The following is a 26,910-nucleotide window of genomic DNA, read 5'->3' as shown; positions in this document are numbered from 1 at the left end:
CAGTAAAATCCAAGTCCCCGCTTTTGCCCAATTCATGATGGAACGGAATGGAAAAAGCATTTGCCAATATGCTCTCTTATAGATTGATCTTCTGTCTTTTAAAATCAACTGCAAACTCCCACTGACTTCTGTAGAGTAGGATTAGATCAGAAGCAAACAAAAGAAAAAATCAGAATTAAATTATATCTCTCTGCAGAGATTCCCGTTACAATAAGAAAGTTCTCCAAATCCAATCACCATTTTTAGGAATGAGATAGCAGCCCCGCCTTCTTTCAATAAACCAGAAGAGCTGAACCAGAGATACAAAAGGAGGTAAAGAGTTTTAGACCTGAGGAAACTCATTGTGCAAATGTCTCAAGACATTACCTCAAGATATTCACATTTAGAACAGCTCTCTACCAACTCACTCTCCTACAGAGAGCTCACTCTTCAGCCTGGCAGGTAAAGCTGTTTTTCAGCAGGGATGCCAGTTAATCAGCCATCCATCGATCCATCTATCCATCCCTTTTTCAGTCATGGTTTTGATTACCTATAATCATTTTCTCTGTTGGCATAATATGCCATAGCTCAGCAACTCCAGAAAAAAAAAAAAAAGCAAAAGCTCTGATTCTGCATCCAGCCTTAGCCTTAAGCTGTGTGTTTCTCTTCCCTGAACTCCCTATGGGCCACATCCTGTACGAAAGGGTCCTTGTTCCCAGATCCTCATGCCTCTCCTATGAGGTTTGGTGATTAAAGTCCGTTCACTTCCTCCACACGGCTCACCACCCACTTGTGAAAGTACTCTTAGGGCTGCTCTTGCTCACTGGAAAAATAAACATACACGAAATGAAAAAGGAAAAGAAGGAGACAAGTTGAAAAAACAGAAGCAGCAACTGAGCCTCTCAATCTGTGGAAAAACCTGCTTTTACCAGAACTGTGCTCAGGAAAAGAATTTACTCTTCCAATAAAAAGAAACTTTTTATCTTTGAAGCTTATGAAGAAAATCAAGAAAGGCAGAGGAAAGATTGAACTATTGTCACAACATCTGCCAGAGCTTGAAGAAAGCCTGAACAAGCACCCCCAATACCCTTCATTGCACTGTGCCTTTGAAAGCCACTTGTAGCAAACTGAATGGTAGAGCGTGAAGACTCAACCTTACTGTAACATGAAAAAGCAAGACAGCTACATTAATGACTAGTATTTATTTTTATATTAAATTCAACAAAAGCTTTTCTATACTTATGCATAAGAACTTCTAAATTGCATGCGAATTTCCACAGTTTCTAGCAGAGAGTCTAACACCCAGAGGACCTGGCTACCGAATTACAGGAACATCTGACACACAGCTTCTTGAAGTCTTGTCTGAAAATGTACCGGATGCTCTACCCAGTGACAAATAGGGGATGGGAGATGGTAAATCCACTAGTATTTCAAGGCTGCATACACACACACAGAGGAGTTAGTAGGTGCAGGACGTACTGCCCTCCCTGAGGTTCTAAACCGGGTCAGATCCTCCAGCTAAAGCGCCCACTAACAGTTCGTTCCACAGGAGTGCACAGCCCAACTGTTGAAGGGAATTCAGTCTCAAAGACTTGGGGGGAGAAAATTCGGAGCTCCTCACTAACCAGAGTGTATCCGAACATCAAAAATCAATACACCAAATAGATAGCTTTATCACAACCCAGCTAAACAATTCCTCTCCACCGATAAATGTAAGCACCCCTCCTTAAATCAAACAGCACAGACCACTTGGCTGTGCATGTAGTAATTGCTCTTGAGAAACTGCTTGCATTTTTATTATAGAAGCAGCAAGAAGAGGCAACTCCTGTTCAAAATGAGAGCATTAAGGAGGTGTGAGCCAGTCCAGCTTTTGGCTTGCCAAGATATCTCCTGGCATTTGATCACCCCAATACTTGGGCTAGCCAAATGTTCTTCATTCCTTAACCAACTCAGCAATCAGAAAAGAGAGGGCCGAGCAAGGAAGGACGGACAACGGTGTAGAAGAAAATGTCCCTCTCATAATAAATCAGGAGAATTGCTGATAGAGCTGGATGGGAATCTCAGTGAGTACCTTTTGGGGTACAAAAAGCAAACTAAGAAAAATGCCTGAGAGTCACAGTTTCCTTCCTGTCCTTATTTTTGACCACACCTGATGGAAAGTCAGGGAAAAAAAGGAGATGAACTGACAAAGAACCACAGGGCTAACTGACAGAGCAGGAATTTGATCTTACTGTGGTGTGACAGTGAAACCTTTTAAATTAGGAGATACATCTAAGGGGGCTTACCATTTTTACACACCTATCCCCTATAGAATCATTATTGCTTTATTACCAAAAAGGAGAGTGGTCGGACACTGGAAGGGGCTGCCCAGGGAGGGGGTTGAGTCACCATCCTGGGATGAGTTTAAGAGTCGCTCAGATGTGGTGTTGGGGGATACGGTGTAGGGGAGAACTTTGTAGGGTGGGGAAGATGGTTGGACTCGATGATCCCAAGGGTCTTTTCCAACCTGGATGATTCTATGACTCTATTCTATGAGTATTTTACCCCTCCAAATATTAAAGCTCCTATTTTTCTCCTGCAGAAATTTCACACTCTCCACCTCCCTTTTTCACCTTGGAACAGCCAAAACATGGTTCAACATTGCCACTGGGAGACAGATTTAAGTTTGGGATAGGTTGAATTCGAAGCAGAAGTCATCCCTTGTATTGCACATCATCTAGGTGAAATACAATCCCCTGGCTACAGGGGAAAATCTTGTCTTTCTCCTAGGGCCCTTTCACCTGCAAGCTCAGGCTTTCCATAGCTAACTGCTGCAAGAGACAGCAAGATGCCGCAGGGTGTCCCTCACACAGTCTGAAAGAGTAGAGGCTCCATTACAAGATCTCAATGCCTCCAGAGATCCTACTACTCCCCCACTGCCACCCTGCAAGGTCAGGGATCCATGGTTTGCAAAGCGGAGCTGGAGGTGGAGCCGATCAATTGACACAGCACCACTCCCCAGCTGACAGATGGCTTCCCACAGAAAATCTGCTCTGAGTTTACTGCTGCTGGGACAAGTATTGCCTCCTCCTCCTGCACGTTCAAGCCCTCAGATAAGGAGGCTGGGTTGCACATGGCGAAGGCACAAAAGCACTCACCATGAAGCCTCCTCTTGGAGACTGGTCACCGGCGAGTTCCTAGGTGGATGGAAGAGGGTTTGCAGAAGTGGCACAAGGTTTAGAGAGCAACCAAGAATTCTTGCCACCACTCCTAAGTTGCCTAGTGCCTTCTGTCCCTCAGGGGCAGGCCCATGCAGATATTGCACAAAGGCCAGGTCTGACCCACACCTCACCAGAAATGCAGGCCTTTGGCAAAACTGCAGGTGACTCTCCAAGGAGCCCTCCTGCAGCTGCACCATTTGAAACCAATCACTGCCATTTAACAAACCATTTACCTCAGATGTGGCAGGAGAGGTCCCCAGGGTGCTTTTCTCACAAGTTTCTTCCTAACAGCCTCTCTGGATTCCCCAAGCAAGCAAAAGCAATTACTGCCTTACAAACTACATCCTACTATCCTGAGCAAAAATGCTTCTCGGCATGGGGCAGACTAGAGAACATCCCTAAAGCAGAGGAATGCAAGATCCCCAAAAATGGTTGCCAGTCATCTTGAGGAATGAGAGAGCCTTTCACTGAGCCATAGCATAACTGCTGACCTGGGGAGTGAGGAGATCAGCATGTTACATTTCGTCTGTGCAGCCTGTATGAATGTAAATCTGGTTCTGTGCACCATGCTCTGGTGGCTGAGCTACGAATAGGTTTCTGCTACTGGTGGCAAGTAGCCACCTTTCCCCACAAGGGCCGGGTGTGTCAAGTTATGCACAAGGAATTTGACTGAGGAGCAAGGCAAGAGCATGTATTTGCTTTTCGGATTTGGAGAAATAAACCATATTTTTTCAAAATGCCTTGGGCTGCTATCTCTGCACAGGTGCAGGAGAAATACATTTGTGCTGCTCTGGGAGTAGCCCCTTTTTATTAGGCTTTTGGGAACATCAGTATATCGAACGCCATTTGCTGCTTCATTAAGCTTCTTGCGCAGCCATAATTTAAAATCTGGGGTCTGTCCTTCCTTTCCAGTTTACAATGGGGATCCTGTAAGATCCTAATGACTCAAGCCACTGTCATTTTCCAAAGCCCTCTTCTCCTTTTCCTAATTTAGAAGAAAAGCTCTTTGTGTGTCTTTAGTAGTCTTGATTTGCAAAATTCCTCTATAACCTACAGACAAATCACATAAGGCTGCCTCTTGTTTAGACTTTGGCCCTGCCTACCACACATTTTGTTGGGGCAAAAAGGAGTGAGCAAGCACCAAATAACTTCTGGGAAAACATAGACCTTAATTTCCCTGCTTATGTATTTCTTTTCTTCAAAATTGAGACGCCACTGTGTACCTATTTGTCACAGGCCTGGTGGGATACCTGATTCACTGGGAGTTTTATTGTTCATGATGGAAAATGCCACAACAGTTCAAAGTCTTATAATTAAATTTTCTATATTTCTGAGTCCTGTTTGTTATAACAAATCTGACAGGAAATCAAGATCCTTGTTGCTTAAGTGTTCATTTACTCCTGTTTATTCTTACCACAAATGCATCACTGCCTCAGGCTAGCCTGCAGTCAGGATCTTCTGCCTGTTTGTTTTTTCTCCCCATATTTAAATTTTTTTATTTAGTTTTCAACGACTCAATACAATAAAACTCTGTTTTTAATATTATGCACTGCATCATCCTGTGCGAGTCCTTTCCTTGAGTGCTTGCAGTAGGGATTATGAGAACACAGTGACACTACGGCCCTAGCACGGTGTCCTCGTGGTGGGATTGGCATCTAGAACAGCATCTCTGCGTCTCTCACACACATACACACTCACATTTCCACAAATACATATATTCACAGAAAAACCTAATCAAAGTAAGGTTGGGGCACATCAGACTGTGTCATTTCGTAATGACTCCCTGCCTACTTGATACTATTTAGTAGGATTTCAAAACTTTCCTGTCTGACTGGAACAGGTTCCCTGGGCTATTACTGATTTTGGCTTGCACAGCATATGGAGAAGATGACCTCCTGCAATCCTTTCCCAGTGCTCTGATTCACTGATGAGTAGATTGTTCTTGGTGAAAATCTTCCAAGCTGCCCTGGGAATGTGCCGTCAGTGGCAAGTTCGAATTCGTTAGATGCAGAAACGTGGTTTACATAATCGTATCATTTATCAGTTCCCTCCCTCGTTCTCATAATAACTACTGAACACACTGGCCCTATTTGACAGAAGGATGCATAGATCAGAGATGATGGTTATAGAAAAGTGATTACAGAAACTGGTGGATGAGTGAAAGGGAGGGACTCGATTCAGTGTCCTCACTGATGGAAAGGCAGGCAGGATGTACTGTGATCAATCAGTGCAGGGCTGTAAGAGCCCTCTCTTACAGGACAGCATGTTGCTGTCCTTCTAATCCCTGCCAGGAAAGGCATACAAAATAGCCACAAAAGGAGGTCTGTGGCAATTAGGAAAATGGTTGATGATTCTCTAGGTCTTCTCTGGAAGCCACAATCCCTGGTAGCTACTGAGAATAATTGCGATAAGGAATCTAGACTTGTGAGTGTAGCTCAATTTTGTTGCACTGGTAAACGGTAACAAATGTACCAAGATTCATGTGTATAAGGACATTATACACCTAAGTATCATCATATACACAGATCCCAGTCATGGCTTGGACATTAATCTCTCTGTAGCAGCGGAAACAGATCTGCTGCAGAGCTCTAGCCCAGGGGCAACTGTTTAAGCGCTCCGGCACCAAGGAGCTCCTGAGAGTTGCAGTAAAAAGGTTTCTGATTAAAGATGACTCAGGGGCTGGAAACAGCTAAGTGACTTCCACATTCCACTTCATGGTCTACAGAAATCATTCGTTCAAACATTTTGCAATAAAGGAAACCCACAATACCCTAGATTCTTGATCTTGGGATTGTTTCACTCCATGCCACATGCAGTTAATAAAAAAGATGAAAGAGTCAAACATGCTAGGGCCATTGTCTGACATACAATTCGGAGAAAAACCTCTGAAGTTGTTTGGCTAGGGAGACGGTGCACCGTTTGTGAATTTTATACCCAATCACTGGTCAAAGCAGGCTAGTATACGATGGTATGCCATACCAGCTTCTCAGAGCATCACATATGGATGCCAGCACTTTTCCACAGAGGGGAAATGGCAGTTAGCAAGCTGCCAGGATAAACAGTTTTCACACCAGGCTTGATGCATTTCCATTTTCACCTCTGTATGTGTGTGTTTCCTTGTTTGATGAGCTTACATGGATGGATTAAACCACTGGTCACTCTGGATAGATTAAATCACTGGTCACTCTGGATAGATTCCACCCACCAGGTGCCATGTTATACCATGCTGGCAATCTGAACAGCCCACACCTAGCTCCCTTGTCCCAGCTCAGACAAGCCCACTAGTTTGGCTTAATATACTGACATTGCCAGCCCAACACAGTTAGAGGAAAGTCAGACTGCCCCATTACTCATCCATCCAATTACATCATGGTGTTTGCCTGGGGCTTCTTTTCTGGCTGTCTTGCCCTCCAGACTTAGGACTGAATTTTGACTATAAGTTGAATGGGATGTCATTGGTATAGCCATATTAATCAATAGCAGCCATAAAACTATCCAGCACTCTTTAAAAAGTCCACTCACAGCATTTGGCAAGATGTCATTGAATAAATTTCTCAAATCCACTATCCAGGGTGAAATACAATTTCTTTTTATCATTTCTAAATTAACTGCTCTTCCATTGCATCAAGTATGCCTTCGGTCTCTCTTATTATGAGCAAACCTTATTATGAGCTGAACCTCTAAAGGTTCACAGAGTCTATTTGGATAAGGCCTGGAAGTTCAGCATTGCATCCAATGCCCTCTGAGCCTCTCAGGAGCTGAAGATCTCCTCACACTGTGGCCCAGCTGTGGACAGGTCAGAGTGTGTCTGTGAGGGCTTCCATTCCCCTTCTGTCTCATGAAGTAGCGATACCCCCTTTCTCTCAAATTCTGCATTGCTATTTTAAGCACTAACCTTCGCAGGCCAGGCTGTTAGTTGCTCTGCGTCCCAACACATGGCACCTGCAGTCCTGATGATGCCAAGGTCTACTCAGCCTTTATGGACAGAGCGAAGTTGGCTGTGCCTATGCTCTCAGCTGGCCGGACCACAGCTGAAGCAAAGTAGTCAATTTAAGGTAATACTGTGCCAGGACTTAATCTTTTCTTAGAAGCTGGCCTTATTAACCAGTTCAGATAATTTTCTATGTGCTGATATAGCTTACGTACCCTTTGGATCAGAACTGGCTTGCCTCAGAATGCAAGTGAGCAAGTAGCTGAAGGCAAAGCCTGTGTAGATAGATGTACCCTCCACTTACCTTAAGGCAAGGAGCAGTAAAAGGTTTCAGCCTCATCCATTCTGCCCAGCAGTGAATATGCAATTCTCATACTCAAAAAAAAATTTTAAAAAATCAAACCAAAATAAAACAAACAAAAAAAAACCCCAAACACTTCAAATGGAAGCGCTCTTTAGCAAAGGGACAAAACCAAGAGCTGAGATCAGACTAGATTACACAGATTCCAGATTTCCCACTGTCACACACCTGTCTGCCTCTTCCCTAAAAGGGTCATAATTGATGCTCTGAGTCAAAAAAAAAAAAAAAAAAAAAGAGAAGGAAAAGGTCCGGCCCCCACCACTCTGGTCCCAGTTCAGCAGCAGAGTTTCCCTGGCAACCAGGTGCACGTAATGCAGCCATGGCCATAAGCTCCTTATAGCCAGCACTGGGGGTCCCACGTTGCTCCCTGCAGTGCTGCACAGGGTGCCAGTGTCAGGTCTGGAATGGATGGGGCTGGGCATCGTGACCATCAACCCAAAGACAGACTCATCCACCAGCTGCCTGCTGGGAAGAGGAGGGGGGACTAATGGACCACTCGCCTGGACTTCTTGTGCCAGGTAACCAGGGGCAGGCAAAGAGTCAAGTCAAGATTTCCCCTCATCCTGCCCGCACAGGCCTCCTTATCCAGGGCTGGTTCCTGACTGCTTCCATGCCCCTTGGTGCTGTTTTGCTCTGTGGTGCCAGAAGAAGGTGTGAAGCATATGTGCTCCTGTATTTGCTTCCCTGCGTTCACACACCGCTCTGACCTGGCAATTCAGTGCCACAAATTTATTCCATTAGCCCAGATCACTGGCTTCCTGCCATGAGGTGGCCCCAAAACTCAGAAAGAAGGGATCCCACCTTTTCTCCTCCTGACCCTGGGAGTAAGCATTCATCCATTTCATACTCACAGCCTTCTGAGACCATGAGGTTCCATGCTACCCTTCACTGTGCCCTCCAAATCAGATCCTGTCTCTCTGGAAAGGAGGTGCTGCTTGCTTAGAGTACACCTCCCCCCTGCCCTGAGCTCTCCTAAACCTGACTCACCCCAGCTCACCCCAACTTGCATTTTATAGCATGGGCTGGGAGAGGAGTAAAGTCAGCCCCTCACAGTGCACCAGGCGAGAAGGCAGCTTGTGTGGTGCATTTTAAGAGGGATTTTACCACCTTCCTTATGCTGCCACCATAGTATAAAAGAGCCTGGGCATAAAATTAAGAAGCAGTACCCTGGTCCACTTTTGTTTGGACACTCTGCTGGCAAGCAGCTGCCTCATTAGCACATAACATGTACGTCTGCACCAGGCAACAGGAGGGATAGAAATCCTGAGCTGGCCCTAAGGCATCCATGCATTAGCACTGTATGGAAGCTCCAGCTCAGGTCCAGTAGAGCTGTCATGTCAGGAGAGGAGTGTGAACTAGTTCAAATCCTGGCCTACACTGCCGTGGTGACACTCCTTCTGGTTTCAGATCCAGCTGGAGACTGTCTAAGCTTAAGGAGAGGAACCAGAGGCGGATTTCTGAACCATTGGACCTGGACTCTGGATTCAGCCCCTGCTTTGAAAAGTGACTGTATCACTGTGTTACAAGAGTCCTTGGCTGGAACAAGCAATAAGGATTTCAATATGCCACCTCATTTGTCATGCTTGAAGGCCTCATCCCCCTCAGAGCTGGCTTTGGCTATAGCTAGTTACCTCTCGTGCTCCAGGATGGATGAAAATGTGGCAGCACCTACCTTCTCTCTACCCAGCTCACCTTCCTAATCAGCCAGTGAGCAGTGCCTCTGTTGGGAAGCTGCTGTCATGCCTGTCTTGCTCATCTAATTGGTTCACAAAGTTTTAAACAATTATTGATTCTCCTCTTCCCCACTGTGGAGACTTTGAGACCAATAAAGCACATGGAGTTATTTACACAGATATTAGAAAGGAAAGAAGCTCCCTCCTCAAATGTTCTTCTTGAGCTCCCATCTATTAAGTCTCAGAAACTCAATAAGAGGTTTCCTACAGCTTTACAGACAAAAAACACTCTCAAATGTATGAAGTCCTCTGCACGTACACATGCCCATCCAAACATTTGCGGGATGTTCTGCCAAATTCACACCTGCTGAATTATTGCTTCCTTTTATTTTGTATTGGGATCATAGCTCTTTAGTTCCTTTTCTTTGCCCTGATGATTAACAGCCATTTGCCATACCCCTTGCTGCTATGAAACTGAGGCAGAAATTGTGTCAAACCTCCTATTCAAGGAAAAGCCGTTTCTGAACTCCAACGAACTGGAAGTTGCTCTTAGTAAAAGACCGGACCATAGGACACTTGAAGAGCTAGAGCTTGCAATCTTCCCCACAGTTCCTGAAACACTTCACATTCATGGTTGCTACAGTGACTGGTGCTGTAAGGACCATTATATCCATCTCCATGATCTAGGCACATGAACGTTTACACTCCTCAGGCTTTGATGAAGAGGATTTGGAAGAGGGAATCAGTCCATCTGACTTTGCAATAAGGGTGCTGTGAGTTTCAGTTTTGTACTTCTTTTTGCTTGGGCAATGAAAGTCAACAAGCCCATTTCTAGTCAGCTCAACTTTGTGCTGGAGCACACATAATTGAATTCACTGTTTTTTCTATACTAACCTGCACATTAATAGAAGGTGCCATCTATATATTCAATATGCCCTTGACATAACTTAAAAGCAGCAGCATAATAAATAAGATGCTCTTTTTGTACTTGAATTCAAATTTTTCTATCTATATTAGGCTTTGCACTTTTTTAAACAAAACCCAAGGCTGGGACTGAACTGTCGTATCTATTTCAAGATCACATGCACACATGAGGCACTGAGATTTCTGTCGAGGATCGGCACAGCAGAGAAAGGGATTGATGGAGCAGTAAAAGAATTTGCCTCTGCTGGCCGTTAATAATAAAGGGTAACAAAAGCATCTGAGAGAATAAAAGCCAGGGTGAGGCGTGTAAGGTATAGAAATAGCTCTTTGACTGACTCAAAGGAAAAGCCGATGCATCTTGTTTTCCTGCATCTCCTGTTGTCTGTCCTCTTTCTTAACCACACACTCTGGCACGATGGGGGAGTGGGAAGTAGATGGAAGAATCAGCAGGAGCTACAGCAAGCCAGGCAGAAACGAGCTATTCAATCCGAACGTCGCCTGGCCAGGGCCCATGACAAAAGATGAACAAATAAGAATATGAGAGGAAAAAAAAAAAAGCCATGTCCAGGACTGCACCTCCTGCAAGGGAAGAGCCATTGCCTGTGATGCTTTGTCTTTCCCTTCCACTTTGTATCACTCTGTCTCATTATTTCTTGTCTTCCTGTACACGGCTGCCTCCAGGTTCTTCAGTGCGTGCAGGTGTAGATACATATATAGATATATATATACACACACACATACATGCAGGATGGCTCAAGACAGGCAAATTGCCACATCTCCAATATGCCAGTCCCACTCCATCTCAGGCTGGCAGCACCTGAAGTGGATTAGCATCTGACAATGGTCCCTATGAAATGAGGTGATGGTGCAGTCCAGCCTTACTGAAGATTAGTATCTACATCACCTCATGTGCATTCAGAGCTAATTAAGCCTCTGGTTAGCACTCTGAAAGAAAAGCCAAGGATTACACAGGCTGCTTCACTACAAAGCCCTGGCCACAGCCCAGAGGAAAAGAGCTTGCATGCCTTCAAATTGTGGGTGAAAGCATTGCAGATGTGGTTTTAACAGACTTTATTCTTCCCGACAAAGTACAGTCCTTCAGGACTCATCCTTCATGGGGGCACGTAGTCATCTAATTAATATACACCAAGATGATCTGGGTTCAAAAAAACAAACCAAAACTGTCTTTCCTTTAGGCAGGTCAGAAGAAGCAATACTTGTGGGAAGGGAATAGCCACAGAAAGGTTTATTTCAGGGTGCAGCTAAGCAATTCTGGAAGCTGAGACAAAGTCATCGCTCTGGTCATCTAGCTTCAGCATACATTTTTTTGCTAGAAGGAAGAAGTGCCTTTTCTCTTTTCCATGCAAAACCTCTGAATATCTGGCGCCTGAGAAATACTGAGATGAAAAACCTTTCCTTCAAGTTTGGTGGCTAGTGCAAGAAGCTCGACCTTTTCATTATCTCAATGGATGCAGGATGTGTACATTACTACACTATGCATCCTTCTGCACTGCGTAGGAGCCTGCAGCAGTCGCTTTGCACACTTTATCTCAGAGGACATTCTCCTCTTCTCTGTGCTAAGAGTAGAAGAAACAGAGTTTATGAACTATGTACTTTCATCATCTCTGCAGCCTTGCAGAGTAGGCATGCTTGGTGAATGAAGTCCACCACGTGGGAGATATCAACTCAGTGCTCTACAGCTCGTTTGCTGTCCAGCTGCTCTTGTTATGTTCTAAGGGCTGATAGTAGATCTCTTTCTCCTTTCACTCACCAGGCTAACCCCAGTAACTTCAAAGTCACACCATACTCTCTAGGTGGAAGTGAGAATGTGGGCAGGCTCCTTGTGCATTCAGCAGTAGGCTATGAACACAACCTCACTATTCATCACTGGGAAAACACGGCCTTTACCGATATCCTTCACTGGCCTTCCTTCCCATGGAATCTCTCTTTATAATGTAACTCTAGGATAACCAAGGAAGGAAAAGTATGCAATATTTTTACATAATTGCATGTTTTAAAATGTACATACTCCATCCATACATAAAAGGCTGCAGATCCTAAATCCCCTTCTTTACAGGCAGCTTTCTGGGGGCCATGAGTTGCCCTTCAGCTGTCTGCTGTGGGGGACTTTGCACAGCTCATTGATAATTCCCCTATTTCATTGCTATGCAACAAGCAAATTGTTGGGTCCCCAGAAGATTTTCACTTCACTCCATAAGCACCAGCATGTCTGTTTCAGCAGAGATTAATCATACAAGCCCTCCCGGCCTTGGACTCAACCCTTCTCAGGGCTCCTCTAAACAGGGCAGTTTACTTCCTTGCACAAGGTCAGTTGTGCGCCTTGGACTTCGACGAAGGAAGCCCTCAGTCCTCTGGGCACACTGACAGCAACATTTTAACAGTGTTCAGTGATGCTGCCCAACTGTTTACAGTCTAAACTAAAGATCAACAGCATTTCAGACCGAAGAGGCTGAAGGACTTTTAGCAGGCTGGTCATAACCCCTCCTGCCAGGATGTGGGCAATAGACATAACTGGTCCCATTCCTGGTGAGTCTTCGTAGGGGGTTTTTCAGGACTGTAAGTGGGCAACACCTTCCATCCTACTGCTTGCATCAAACCACCTCCTCAGAGTTTAACAGCATCTTGCAGTGTTCATGGACTCAGAAGGCAGATTACTGCCTCTTGAAGCACCAAGAGCTTTTGCTACAGCTTCTAGGTTTTCCCTGAAGTACTGCCCTGCAGGTATTGAATGGGCTAGGTATTACAACTGAAAAGGTTTTCATTTAGCACATTTTTCTTCTCAGCTGATGTACTCAATGCAGAGGGAATACGATAGATGAGATCTCTTTGCTGACCCATATCTGCATAAGCTTGTTTTTAGCATATTGTATGATTGCTTCAACTTCACAACAGCCTCCTCACATCTCCAAGCATCTCAAAACCATGCGTGGATTGTGTAATGGCACAGCCCCATGTCAGAGATGCCAGGGCTAACCTAGACAATTTAGTAAGCCCACAAGGCACACCACCACCTTGCAGAAGCATTAGCTTGGATCCCTGAAGCTGAAGAGTGATTTCAGTACAGTCCCTGAGCTAAATTAGTGATGGCACGATTGTACCACCCCTGGAGCTAGCCTGCTGGGTGCTACCTAAAGGTCTACAAATGTGCCATGCAGCTATGACCACCCCAAGGCTCACTCCCTTCCTGCAATACCTGGGCACCCCAGTATCTCTGGGTGCTTCCCACCGCAGCTGCCATGGGAAACTTACCCTTGCTGCCTGCTGCTCGGGCTCCCTTTGCCCTCACTGCCTCAGCAGAAGCTGTTCTCCATTCCATAGGGCCCAGGCAACATCTTAAACCTTTTCTCCCATGCCCACCTTGGACCCTTCTCCTGCACCCCCCAGCCCCACAGGGTCTCTCCTCATAGGCTCCCCTCCTGCCTGCTGGGCCTGAGGTGGCCTTGACCAGCCAGGACTGGGGCAGCAGGAGGTAAGGCCAAAAGGACAGCAGACGGTGGATTCACATCCATGTAACACGCGCATCCTGATTAAGAATCCAGCTTTGTTTCCATGGCAACGTGCAGAGCCACGGCAGCACGGTCCCTTCCCGCATGGCAGTGGCTGTGGTGGCCGCGCTCTGTGCTGCTAAATCCTCCCACCGCTCCCGGCCGCTGCCAGGTCCTCCTGGCAGTGACCCCTTACGCGCCTCCCAAAGCCCCGCAGATTAGGGCTCGCAGATTTCCCGCTCGTGATGTGCCGCCCAGAAACAGGCAAATACGGATGCGCCGACTAATAGCAGTAACAGAAATAACACCACCCATGGCAGGCCAGCTGTAACCCCCTTAGAGCAGCATTACAGCGAAACACGCTTTCTCTCCTGAAAGCTGGCGATGGTAATCAACGGAGTGCAGTTCAAGGAATTAAAAGAAGATATTTTTTCCTGTGTGCAGGTAGCTCCTTAGCACATGGCCAAGCAGCCAGCACTCCCCTGGATCTACTGCCAAACACCACTTGCAACCAAAGCCAACTCAACCTTTTGGGACAGGTTGTCCCACACAGCCCATCTTCCCATGGGGACGTACTAATACTCCTTCCAAACAAGGATAAGCTTGATCTGTTCCTCCACTCCCCCCAGCCCCTGCAGTAGGGAGGTGAAACCCAAAAGGACAACCCAGACAGCAGGTCTGGGAGCTCGCACCCTTCCCAGTGCCTCTCCAGGGAGCAGGGAGAAGCATGTTAGGCATGGCCAGATGTTTCTTCAGGCCTTCTGCAGTCAGAAAAGCTACTTGCTGGCTTCGAGCTGAATCACGGGCAGGACTGTAGTGCTCATGATTTCTTGGTCATTTCTACTACATGTCTTAAGGGTTGTCTGCTGAGGAGCAATTGGGAAAATTAATCCAAATTAACTAAAGTTGTGAGTTTAGCATGAATTCATTAAATCACATTAGCCTTGAATGGACACAGTTCTTCCAAATTAAAGCAACCCTTAGAAGAAAATTGAACTAAACTGAATTAAGGTCCTTTTAATTTGGAAGAACAGAGTGCCTACATGGGGTTTGATGTAATTAAGGAACAGCAGTCTGGAAGGGATGTCCCAGCCCCAGTCTCCTAGACAGCCTCTCCATATCAGTCTTTTCAAGAACCTATCATGCTCTCACTGAAGAAGAGTTCGGTTTCTTGCTTTCCCTGTGCGGTTTGGAAGCTGGGGCAGAACCTCGTACCAATGACTTTCTGCTGACGCCCATTCCTGGCCAGTTCAGTCCTAGTTGCTCTTTACCTTGAAGAGCTCTCCTACTGCCAGGGTGTTTTCCCCTCTCTCTTGTTTTAATGGAGGGCAGCCTTTTATGTTCTCTGAGCCTGCATTTTGCCAGTTTAGATAAGCTACTCTTTCTTAGTCTCCTCTTATAAAACGTGTTCTTCCTTCTCTCTACCAACCAGACACTTTTCTTACTCCTTTTTGCTTTAATTGGGGTAACTGGAATTACACGCAGAATTGTACCCAGAGGAAATTACAGTAGAGCCTTTTACAATGATACTGATACTTCCCTGCCTTGGCAGGGAATATCCTGCCTGGCACCTAGGAACATAATTGCCTTTTATGCTGATGTCTCATATCGAAGGCTCAGTCATCACATCAGTAAATAATACTCCCACTTTTTCTCTTTTTCATTTGCTTCCAACTGATAATCCCATTGTTTTTAGGATCAATTAGTAGGAGTAACAAAGAATCTTCCCATACAGGCCAGCAGACTGCACAAAGTCACCCGGACCAGCTAGAAAAAATAGAAATATGGTAGTGCTGCAATCTCCAAACAATTTCTGCTGCTCAAATCCTTCAGATCTAGCGTGGGTTCCACCACATGGCTCCAAACCAGGTGCTGTAGACCTATCTATCTTCATGTTCCTGGACTTTACATTGGTATGTTTCACCCTGTTCCTATACCATAGTGCTCAAGACTGCCCAGTTCTTTCTTTTTGTTCCCTATTCCACTCTGCATTGACCACACTGCTCCCACGTGCGCAAATGTCCTCATGAACATGATCCCTCACACTCCTCCATCATAAACCAGAGCCAGACATTTGGAAACATTTAAAATTCTGTGGTTTAGAAAGCTTCAGATTATCCACACTACACGTCATCACATTTCTGATGTGGGAGGTGGGAGCGAGGGAGACAGGCTAGAAATGGATAACTAATGGAAGCGAGGCAATCGTGTCTCCCATTCAGCCAAGCACTACCCATTGCAGGACATGAGTACATTTACAGCAAGTGTCACAAATACAGCCAGATAAAAAAAAAGAAAACAGTTTTCATACAATACATATCCAAGCTGGGGACTATGTTACTACATAAAATCCTTGTACCGAGCAGCAGAAAGAGGCAAAGAGGTAAATTATTAGGTTCTGATTCAATACGCCATTATTGCCATTCAAGATGCCATTTACGAAGGACCAGGTTACTTTGCTATAAAATTAGACTTTTGTCCTGGTAATTTAGGCCCTTTAAAAACATTCATTCACAATTTTTATGCAAAATTGCTTAGACCTGGCTTGTCTGGGTTTGTTTGCTGTCAGTGCTGCTGTATAGGAGTTTTACCTGCATATTCATGTATGGAAATGTGCAAAAACTTGCAGAAGTGTACATCTTCTGTGTTCATATGCAAGTATTCAAGCCAGAAGTGCTTGTGTGCTCATTCAACAAGGGAACAGAAACAATACCAAATAGATCTCTCTGACCAACCATAATTAAGTAATGCAGCCTGTATCAATCCATAGAGTAAATATTTTCCAAGAAGTTCACTGAATAAATTCAAATAAATTTGAGGAAATTATGATCCGCACAATTGATATTCCATGAGCAGAAAAAGAAGCTAAATTCACTGAATAAATTATGTGTTGTGAATTAGTCCCCCAGCTCTAGCAATTACTATAGCTGGATTATTAAAATGGATGGATAATTTAGCATCAATAGTACTATTTTTTGTTCTGGGTACTCAGATAATAATACTTAGGTTTTCTATAGCACTGCTCAAAATAAATTAAATGACAGTGTCTCCTTAATATTTTTTTTTCTTACAGAGAAAGAAACTAAAGTAGAGAAACAACCTTCCTGGTGTCAGCGTGTACCAAACTTCCTGGTACGTACCAGCTTGGCAAAGTGGAGGAAATAAAACCTAGGTCCCTGAACAGCCAGCTCAATCCTCCCTCCAACAAACCGCAGCACAAGAAGTAGTTAGGATGTGATCCCTCATGCACATCCCGTGTCTCTCTGTACAAGAGGATCACCAAATTCAGGAAGCAGGAAGAGTAGGGATCCTTTTAGCCTAAAGCAACAGGCAACAGTTATTGTTTGAAAGTGTCTCACCACATTTAATGGGCTAGCGAGCACTAGATTTGCCCTTTTAGAACAGGTCCTTTGGGAAAATCCATTATTAATTGTGATCTCTTGTGTAGTGTCACCGAACTATGATGTTCAGCAAACCACACGCCGGTCTGAGGGGTAAATTAGTTATTTGGAGAGCTAGAAATAAGACTGAAATCAGCCTGTTACCACAAAATAATTTGGGAAGTAATCTACAGGATCTTTACTTAGCTCCCTATTGATCCCTCCAAAACACCTCCTTCAGCACGACATGTATAACTGCTGCCCTGTTGCAGGACGAAAAGGGAGGAGGAGGAGGTCTGAGCTGCCTGCTGACTCCCAGGGAAGCTTTGCTGGAGTAGGGGTAAGAGACTGGCCCAAACCAGGGGAAATGGGAGGGCGGCTGCAGGGCAGCCTTGCCTCGTGCTGTACCTGGGATGGCAACTAAAAGAATTTCATGCTGCAAAAATCATCAGTTTGGCACCTTGCAGCAGCCTCAGAGCTATTCTCTTTAAAAGAAACAAGGCAATTTCCTGATGTTTTCACTAAAAATAAAATCCTGAGCCCTCCCGGCCCTCATGTAAAGCCATGGGTTAGTGCTTGTCCATTCCTCCCTTCCCCAGGTGCTGTGCTGCTGCCACACGCGAGATTAACAAGGAGGTTATATTTAAACTTCCAAGAGGAGCTGCTGTGCGATTATGGGTCTATTTAAAATCCTCCGGGCAGCTGCAGTACATAATAACAAGTCAGCGGGAGGGAGAGAGAGGGGAAGGAGGAGAGGGAAAGGAGGGGGGTCTGGAACGTCACGGATTGTCTCCGAAAAATTGATTGCCAGGAGATGGCAGGGAGCGCAGTCAAGTTAAAGATGCCACCCGCAGGGAGTGAAAGGGAGAGGGGGGACGTACGAGAGAGGTGTCAGCACCGGAGGAGCGTGATGACGGCGGGGGGATTGGAGAGGCCAGTGTGGAAATCTGCCAGACCTGAAACCTCACTGCCTCGGGCAAGGACGTCATTCCCCTAAACCCACTCTGCTCTCTCCCGAGGGCTCTGTCACACGCCACTGGGTGCCTGTCCAGGCTTCCTCAGATCACAGGCATTTGAATGAGTAAATAGCTATTATTAGACTGTCCTCTCCAGCCTACCCACGCACACACACCTCACCCTTAGGCCAGCACAAAACTACCCCCAAGAAAACACTCTCCCAGGACTTTACCCAGTCCTAAGCTCTGCTATATCCCTCAGGAATCTGTTCCCCTGTCTAAATTGTGACTAAAGAAGAAGGGTTTCTTCACAAGACCGGAACAGGGACTCAGCTCTTCCTGCCTCACCATAAATCACATTTTCTGGGTTTTTTCCCAATCATCTCACCAGCTGTCTCCATCATCCTCTGTCAGCAGGGAAGAGACAAGATGGGCTGAGGCCTCCTAGGTGCTCACCAACAAACGTTCTCAGCTCACTATGACATCAGAGCTCAGTGACATCACGCCTGGTGAGGTCCAATGGGCAGTAGGGCAGGTGAGGTGGCAGCAGTAGTGGCTGGGCAGGTAGAAAAGAGCCAGGTCCCAACACTGCAGGAGGCTGTGCTGGAGGTACCAGCTCTGGCTGAGCTGAGGACAGGGGCCCTCAGTGCTCCACATCACTGAAGGATGAACGCTAATTCATTTTTAATTGCAGGACTGAGATCTTTCAGCTACAGGTGTGTTTCAGGTAAGTCCCACCCTATCACAGAGGCTCTCATCTGATGATTTCCCGTTGGTGGTATCATAGCCACCTGCCTGCCTGCCCTCTCCTAGTCAAATTTCCATGTCCTTTCAAAGACTTGCTGCAATCCAGCCAAGATGACTGCATTTCAGTGCTGACTGCAGCCTTTGCAATGCAGCCTATAAAACACTTTGGGAGCTTTCCAGAGGAAAGATGCTCGAGAAACATCAGTCATAGCAGTCCACACACCTTCTCTGATACTGTCCTTTGTGACCCTTTCCTACTTGTCTCTTCTTTCTTTCCCATCCTCTGGTCCCTACACAGCCATCTTCAGTACTGGAGAGTGGCGCTACCAGGCAGGGAATGAGTGTCTCTCCAGAAAGAGATTTGCCTCAATTTCCATCAGCAACGGAGAAGAAGGGAAAAAAAAATGTCCAAATTAAGCTGCTTGATTACTGAAATTAATCTTGTCACTTAGCATCCCTGTTCCACAGAACGGGGCCTTTGATTAGCCTCCTTGTTTCAGAATATTACAAGCAGACGTTTATTAAGCAGAAGGCAATTCCTCCGCAGGGGAAGAGGGGCAGCTGATTCCCAAAGGAAGGCTGCTCTCAGGATAAGAGATGGCCCCAGCTTCGCCCGCATCCCTGGCAAGCGAGGGGGTGCTGCTCTGACAACACAGCAAGGGTCCCCCAAGGATTCTCCAAGATCCTCCCCCCAACATATGACTAAGGCCCATCCTGTTGTTACTGTCATAGCCTTGGTATTTATAAGGCTGACAGCTCTTGCAGCAAGTTATCGCTTATTATTACCGTCATCCTGACAGCCCTCAAAGGTTGTGAGGTGCCATGTCCCCACTGCCTGGCGCTCTCTGAGTGCTAAGATAACGCAGCTGGATGGGGAGCACTCCCAAAGGTGACCAGAGGACCTGCATGTGGGACCTTCAGCACCTGAACTTCCCTCCACACTTCCCCTCCAGGTCCATGCAGCATCACAAACCACATGGCTGTGACTTTGCATGTCCGTGCCGTCACAGTCAGCTACATGCTTTTCCACTCCATAGGGCATATGAGAAACCATAGGTGTTGACTGCACTCATTGACCTGTATGGTGTGCCATACTTGCTGGGATGGCCAAAGGGAGAGCTTGGAGAGGGCAGTGGGATGCCTCAGGGGCGCTCTTGCAGCACCCAGGGAATTTCAAGAACCCACCTTCCCCTAGGAGGCGCCATCCAGGAGCTCTGGAGCCCAAAAGTGGTGCTGCTGGTACAGAATTGGGACAAGAGAGAGTAGAAGGTTGCTTCTTATGGCTTGTTCTGCCGCTGGCCCCTGCAGCCAAAGGGTGCTTCAACATGGTTACTGGCATACGGACGTATTCACAAGCATCCCAGGCAAATCACTGGCAAATTTTAAGTAGGCTAAACTGATTGCTACGTTTCAAGCTACGCTGGTCAAAGTGAACCAGCGCTGAAAGACTGTAAAATCAAAGATTGACCTTTATGCTGTCTTCCTTTCCCTTACTGTGCAAGTGATGTTTTTGGTACTGCAGGCCTAGTGTTGCAGTATGGCTACTAAAACAACTGTATTCCAGCCTCTGTGCGCTACAGCATCACAGTGCCAGTGCTCCATCCTGCAGGAGAAATACAGATCAGAGGGAACATGAGGGTGAGGCCTTTTAAGTATTAAGTAGAACTTTTTACAGGCTGTTGACCTGGAAGCCGGCAAAATTTGGCAGTTTTCTATCCACTTTCATCAGAGGGCCTCGAACTACTTTCCAAACATTAACTAAATAAGTTTCATGGTAACCCAAATCCTCCAAGTACTTGCTTGCATTCGTGGGTGAAGTCAAACTTGCCCAGCCTATGGGGAGGTGTCATTATCATCTCTGTTCTACAGATGGGGAAACTGAGGCACAGGGAACCCAAATGATTCAGAGAAGGTTGTGCAGATATACCAAGAGCGGAAGAGAGCTCTTCATGCTTTGGGTCTTCCTTAGCCCTCTGTATCCCCATTCTTTGCAATACAACCACTCAGCTTCCAGACTGCATTCAGCAACCCACATATAACAGCAGATCAAAGATCCTAGAGCTGATCAAACTTATTTGATCCTCCAAAACTATTCTGAGGGGCGCAGATGGAGGTGGGGACACAGGTGTATAACAAGCTCTAATTTTAGTTGATTCAGGCTTGCTCCTCCTTTCCTCCCCCAGGGTGGCGCACAGGGCACACAGGCTGAATGAGAAACTGTGCTCTGATGAGGCATCTACAGGTTTGGTGTGGTTTTGTTTGTGGGTTTGCTGTTTCTTGGGTACCAGGGCTGCGTGAAGCATTGAAATTCCACCCTGAGCAGCAGAACCTGGTTTCCATAGCACTGCCATGGAAACCGCGCTCTGCGAATCTGTGCCTTCAGGCCCCTCTGCGGCTGAAACATCTCTCTGCTCCTCCCCAGCACCCACCTCCACACTACAAGCCCCCAGAACTCCTTGTATGTCTCAGATGATTAAAGGGTATGGCACATAGGAAAAGCAGGACCCTGTTTGGCTCCTCCCTGGATCATAATGTGTAAAAGTGTCCTTTGAAGAAAAATACTAATAGTGTACTGCCTTCCCCCTTTCCATACATAAAAGTAGAAAAACCTACAGTTAAAATTCCTCAACTAGAAATTGCACAAGTAAAATTTTGCCTGGTAATACATTAAGATGCAAACCCAATAATCTCATGCAATGGGTTCTTTTATCTTCCTTTGTCTGCCTAGAACACCAGCTTCCAAAAGTAAAGGATTTCATTAACTGTTGGAATGTAGAACAGGCTCCCCTTAACCTGCTCTTCTGGTTTTGTTTTTTTCTTTGCTTCCCATCCCATGGCTCATACTAAAAAAACTCATGGCAAAGGCTCCATAAAATGGAGGGAGAAGTCAGACAATGGGCGTACGTAAGATCTGTATTTTTTCCTCTGTGCATCCACTGACTGCTTGAGGAAGCACACACTACAATGCACATGGAGCTGGCATTCTAACATCTCAAAAAGAGACAGTCTATGAGCATTCGCAAGCCACCCCCACTGGCTGGGAGGCCACAGGTCCACCCAGCAGCTTGATAGATCAGCCTTGGTCATCATGAGGAGTTTGAGTTGTAGTGCTTAGGTCCTCTATACGAAGAATGGGACAGGAAAATGCAAGTCTAAATTTCAGAGGGACGGTACCAGAGAAGCAAGCGGGAGCCAAGACCTAACTGACAGGAAGCAAAAAGCAAAAGCTTCTTCTTATGACCCTCCACCGTGGGTCTTGAGAGAAGAACCATACCCAGAGTGAAAGAGAAATCTAGTCTTTTTACTTTACCAACACCCTTGTTTCTGGTACGGTTATGGAAAAGGATATTATGTTGCCAGGACAGGCCAGAAAATTTTGTTCCAAGTGGGCTGGAAACCACCCACAGCCAATGATACAGAGCTGCTTTATGTACTGTCAAAAGTGGCAGCTCTCGTCTGACATGCACGGAGCAAAGTGAGCCCCTGGATGGGAGACAGACCAGTTCTAACTGGCTTAGGTCAGAGTCCGTCAAGGGCACAGACCCTCACATCTTCCTTTCCCAAGCAAGTGTCAGAATAACAGCAATCAACAAATATCAACATAATACCAAATTTTGCATTTTTATAACCTGTCCACTGCCTACACAAACAAGCACATTGCGTTACTCTCTGAGGCGACCTGTGCTGTCACGTGAACCAGCTCTTCTCCATGTGCGGAGCAGTGTTGAGTCTATCAGTCACGTCGTGACCAGGGCCACATCTCTCTCACCTGCTGTGGCTGTAACTCATCCGAAGCCTTGCTGAGAAAAATGACTGATCTGTTGCATTTCCTTATGGAGCGTGAAGATGATCACCTGTCTTCCATCATATGCATCCACCTGACCTGACAGTCTCCTGCGAGGACAGAGTGTTTTCCTGTGTTGCCAGGCCCACCTCTAGCTTTTCTTCTCCAGCATGTATATGCATAATGTCATTTAATGTAGAAAGGAAGCTCCTCAGACCCCAAATGCTTTGAGCGTTTTTATTTTGCCCTGCTTGTCCCTCCATATAGCTAACTATAAATCCCAAGTGATTTTGACCCCGGTTCCGGACTCTAGTTTTCTGTTGAACAAAAAGCCTGCAGGAGGCAACTCTCACTCTGCTGATGCCATGCTGTGATTTAAAAGAGCTTAATACAGATGAAACTATAACCCCCATCCTTTTCACTCTGTTCTTTATGATTGGAATGAGGTTTTCGACCCATCTGTTAAATCATGGATGAAGAAAACTAGCAGTTACATGTAAAAATCCATGCAAACTACTTAAAATTCATGCCTACTAAACCGGCCTATAGTCAGATGTTACTAAGTCAGGTGTACCATGCCTGGAAAAACAAATTTGGTATGCATGATCACCTACTTAGCTGGAGTGTCTTCTAATAAGGTTAACTGGAGGAAGTGAGAATAATAGCTTAGGACAAGTACATACTGAATTGTTTTATTTTTGTGTTTTTTTTTTTTTCCAGGCAGCAAGAAAAGATCAGTGGGTACTTTGCTGCAAGGGGCCAGTTTTCCTTATACCACTAACTCTTTCACTTGACGTAGCCTACATTTTTGGTATGTGTGTGAAAAGCTTTGACAGCCTCTTCAACATCACTGTTCCTCTGAGCTCAGGATAAAACCTCTTTGGCCCCTCTCAAGTTCCTTTTAAATCCCTAAATTACCTTCATATAATCTTCAGTCTCTCATCTCGTATTCACTGGACATCTTTGCACAGAAGTGCTGTCAAGACCAGGGCTGCTGAAACTAAATGAGGCACTAATTTTTCTTACAAAGATCATGACACTTTTTCCTTGTCTGTCGGGCAGTATTGGCGATACTGTGATCTACCTGCATTAACAAACCTTCAAAGTATGTCGTTTACACTACATTGGTACTGGTTCCTCACAAAGCTTCTCAGATCATCTGATAATAGCTTTATGGAGTTTTAATGCAGCTCAAAATCTGCACTATCTAAATGTTCATACCCTCGATATCAGAATTCCTCCCCTCAGTAGCAGGAACGGATCTATTTTTAAACATGTATTTACTCTTTTAAATTCTATGTGTCCAGCTTTGCACACTTCATCACCTGATGATTTTCAGAGAAATAAACTCTTTGATTTATTCTAATCTCCACTTAGGAACAAAAGGGAATTTTCTAGGGTAATGAACCATGGGCTGACTTAGCTTCTACCACTCTACCCTATAGCCAGGCAGCTTCCTTCACCCCAGGAAAATATCCCCAAATGGTACCTTGAGGAGACCTTGGCTTAGCTGATTTTGAACCTTATAATGATAGTATATCCAGAATTTCCCTACTTTATCACTTCCTTCCATTAGTTTTTCTTTCAAGGCTAATGACATTTTTTTTCTGGCATCAGACTAACATACTCCTATGTAATTTCACTTCAAGAAGTATCCCGCTTGCTTTGACGTTGACAACAAAATCATCTGCTATTGCAAAACTGTCCTTTGCAGCTACAAGAGCTGCCCAGTTTTAATTATGGTGTTGGCATCTTCTTTAACTATATTGGGAACGTATTTGCAAAGTAAAGCACAGCACTGCAGTTCTTACACCCTTTTCTCAAATGTCGGCACTGTGTTGGTTATTGCTGTTTGCTGCAACATCAGTAGTTCCCTGTGTCATTCTTGGTGGACACTGACTTTGAAGCAGGAAGGTGGCCAAAGTGCTTTTTGCAGATTTCTCCTTTTGCAGCATATCAGATTCCCCACCCAATCCAAGCTCTCTCTGGGCCCAGTGATTCCTCCCCTAGGGAAATTCAGAGTACTCTTCCAAGGCTTACCATGGAAAGTCTTGTGCTCATGTTCTGTCTCTGGTCACCCTCACTAGATTTTGTCTCCTACCACTATCCAGTCTTACATCAGTGACTGGTTTAACCTTTCAGAAGTGCCAGGCAGGGTCTTCATCCTTTGTGTTTTCACAAACCCTCTCGAGTTTTTTGTCTTCTTTTTAATACTCTGGTTCAAAGCCACAGGTTAAATTTGCACTGACTGCAGAATCGCTCCGTTTGTATGCTCCCATTCCAAATGAAACCTCATATGGCGTAAATCCCCTGAGAACAGTCCATGCTCCCAGCTACCCACAGTCTTAATTCTGCTTGCAGGTTTAGGGTCAGTTAGTACGCAAGTGTTAACTTGCATCACCTGCATTTCCAGAGGGACTCAGCTCTGGCAAGGCTTTTGTCTGCTCTGTTCTTTTACTCAGCATGTTTTCTTAGTTCATTTTACTCCTGGTGCCATGTGCTTTCCAGCAGTCACTCAGAGCCAAAGAGCCAGCTTCCTTCAGCATCCACTCACTCCTCAGGAGTAAGGGGAGCATCCCTGTAACACAACAGCTGGCTACAGCTGGCTCCTGCCAAGGCATCTTAAAGCTGCATGTCCCCAGAAGCCCTGGAGAATGTGTCCTCTGTGCAAGGGCTTGCTCATGCAGCTCAGAAATGACTAGTCAAAAGCCACTCAAAATGAAGCACACATTACAGATCAACATTACCCTTATGTGCAGGACTTTGCCCATGCATGGCCTGTTTTAGAATACATTTCTGGTGATGGCTGAGCTTTTCTTGGAAAGGCCTGGTGATCACTCCAAGGGCTTTTGGTCATGCAGAAACACAAGCAGATGCTAGCGGTGAGTGATTGGCTATCCTCATTACAAACTTTGGAAGCAGATTCAGCCACCCATGCACAGCTGCAGAATGGACTCCCTTTAACAGGCACATCTGGCTCAGTTATTTTATGAGCCATGCCCCTCACAGAGCTGTCATTTCTGCACCCCCATATTCCCTGGATATTATTCATAGCAATGTAGTTTGGACTGACATTGCTTTGCAGGATGACCAAGATCAGCAAAGGTCACCCTGCTCACAGTCACACAATGCGTCAAATTGCAGATAAGTCCAATTGCAGAAGGTAAAATTATAAGCATCCTGGACAATCACCATACAGCGTCCAAGCAAAGCACCTCTCCTACCTCCTGTGCTACCCATCAGGACTTGGAGAGAAGAACACAGACCTACATGGGAAAAGGATATAACTCTTTCATAGGTGTGGCTCAGATATACCAGGCCCAGACAGCAGGATGTTGTAGCAAAGTCAAAAAGCATCCTTTTTTTATCTAGACTCTCCCAAAGATATATTTGCAGACACAAGTATGCAGACATGATATCTTGGACCCGCACAAGCTCCCACTGAATGCAGCAGAATAAAATGTTACACAAGACATCCGCACTGAGCACCAAGCACAGCCCCTCTCCAACATACCATGTGCGTGTCCTCAGAGTGGAAATCTCTTGCTTCTCTGCCTATCCTGCCCCCCCCATCCCATCTGCCTTCCCCAGATCCCTGACAGCGTCAGCTCGATGTCCCCTCACTGCTCCTAGCAAACACAGCCTCTGTCTCCCCAGTATCGCTGTCACAGACTGTATCATCCTGCACTTACAAATCCCCTCTGCCACATCTCCTCCCCTCTCTCCCCCCTACAAGCCCCACAGGCCACTGCAGCCCCTCAGAAGAAGAGATACGGGTCCTCAGACCAAAGGGGGGACTCCCAGCAGACAAAGAAGCATCAGGAGAACCATACATAGTATTTTTCTGCCACTCTCCTGCACCGCCTACGCTTTCTGCAGGTAGCCAGCTCTTCCCCTTTGCCCCATCTCACCCTATACCCTGCACCAAAATATGCCCTCAGGATGGGGAAGCATCTGTGCAGTAGGTGGTGATGAGGGGGGTGAGGCCAAAAAAGCTGCAGACTACCAGGACCAAGAAAGAGTTTCAGCGATGGGCCCTGCATGTTACAGCCTTTTGCTGATGAGAAAGGCACCAGAGCAGCTTGAGGGGCATTCCAGCAGTGGATTTTGTCTGAAGGGGCACATGTGGGTAATTGCACTGCATTTCTTGAGCTGGCAAGAAAACAGAATTGCTATTTTGTTTGTAGTTGGAGGGCAAAAAGCTCTCACATTATCACATCTGAAAAGTCAAATATTTGACAAAATTTACAGAAAAAAAATCACCGAAAAACTCCATTTCGGGACATCACAAAAGGATTTGTTGTTTTTTAGCCTGTCATCTACTAGCTGGCAGGAGAGGGATCTGGAAGAGCCGCACAGCCTCTCTGCAGACCTACCAACCTGCCTCATTTCCATCCACAGTTGTGACAGGCCTGACACATTCCCAGGGGACTCTTCAATACTGTAGAATCAACATTTTCCAGCAGAAA

The 26,910-nt window shown here is 45.7% G+C and overlaps 1 protein-coding gene across 1 annotated transcript in view; it reads right to left on the bottom strand.

Annotated features, from left to right (window-relative positions):
- Window positions 1–26,910, bottom strand: part of GRIN2B (glutamate ionotropic receptor NMDA type subunit 2B) — a 171,180-nt gene that overhangs the window by 122,239 nt on the left and 22,031 nt on the right. The window lies entirely within an intron of this gene.

This window comes from Numenius arquata, chromosome 2 (genome assembly GCF_964106895.1).
Source record: "Numenius arquata chromosome 2, bNumArq3.hap1.1, whole genome shotgun sequence".
Lineage (NCBI taxonomy): Eukaryota > Metazoa > Chordata > Aves > Charadriiformes > Scolopacidae > Numenius > Numenius arquata.
Note: the sequence above shows the minus strand (reverse complement) of the source record. Positions and strands in the feature narration are given on the sequence as shown.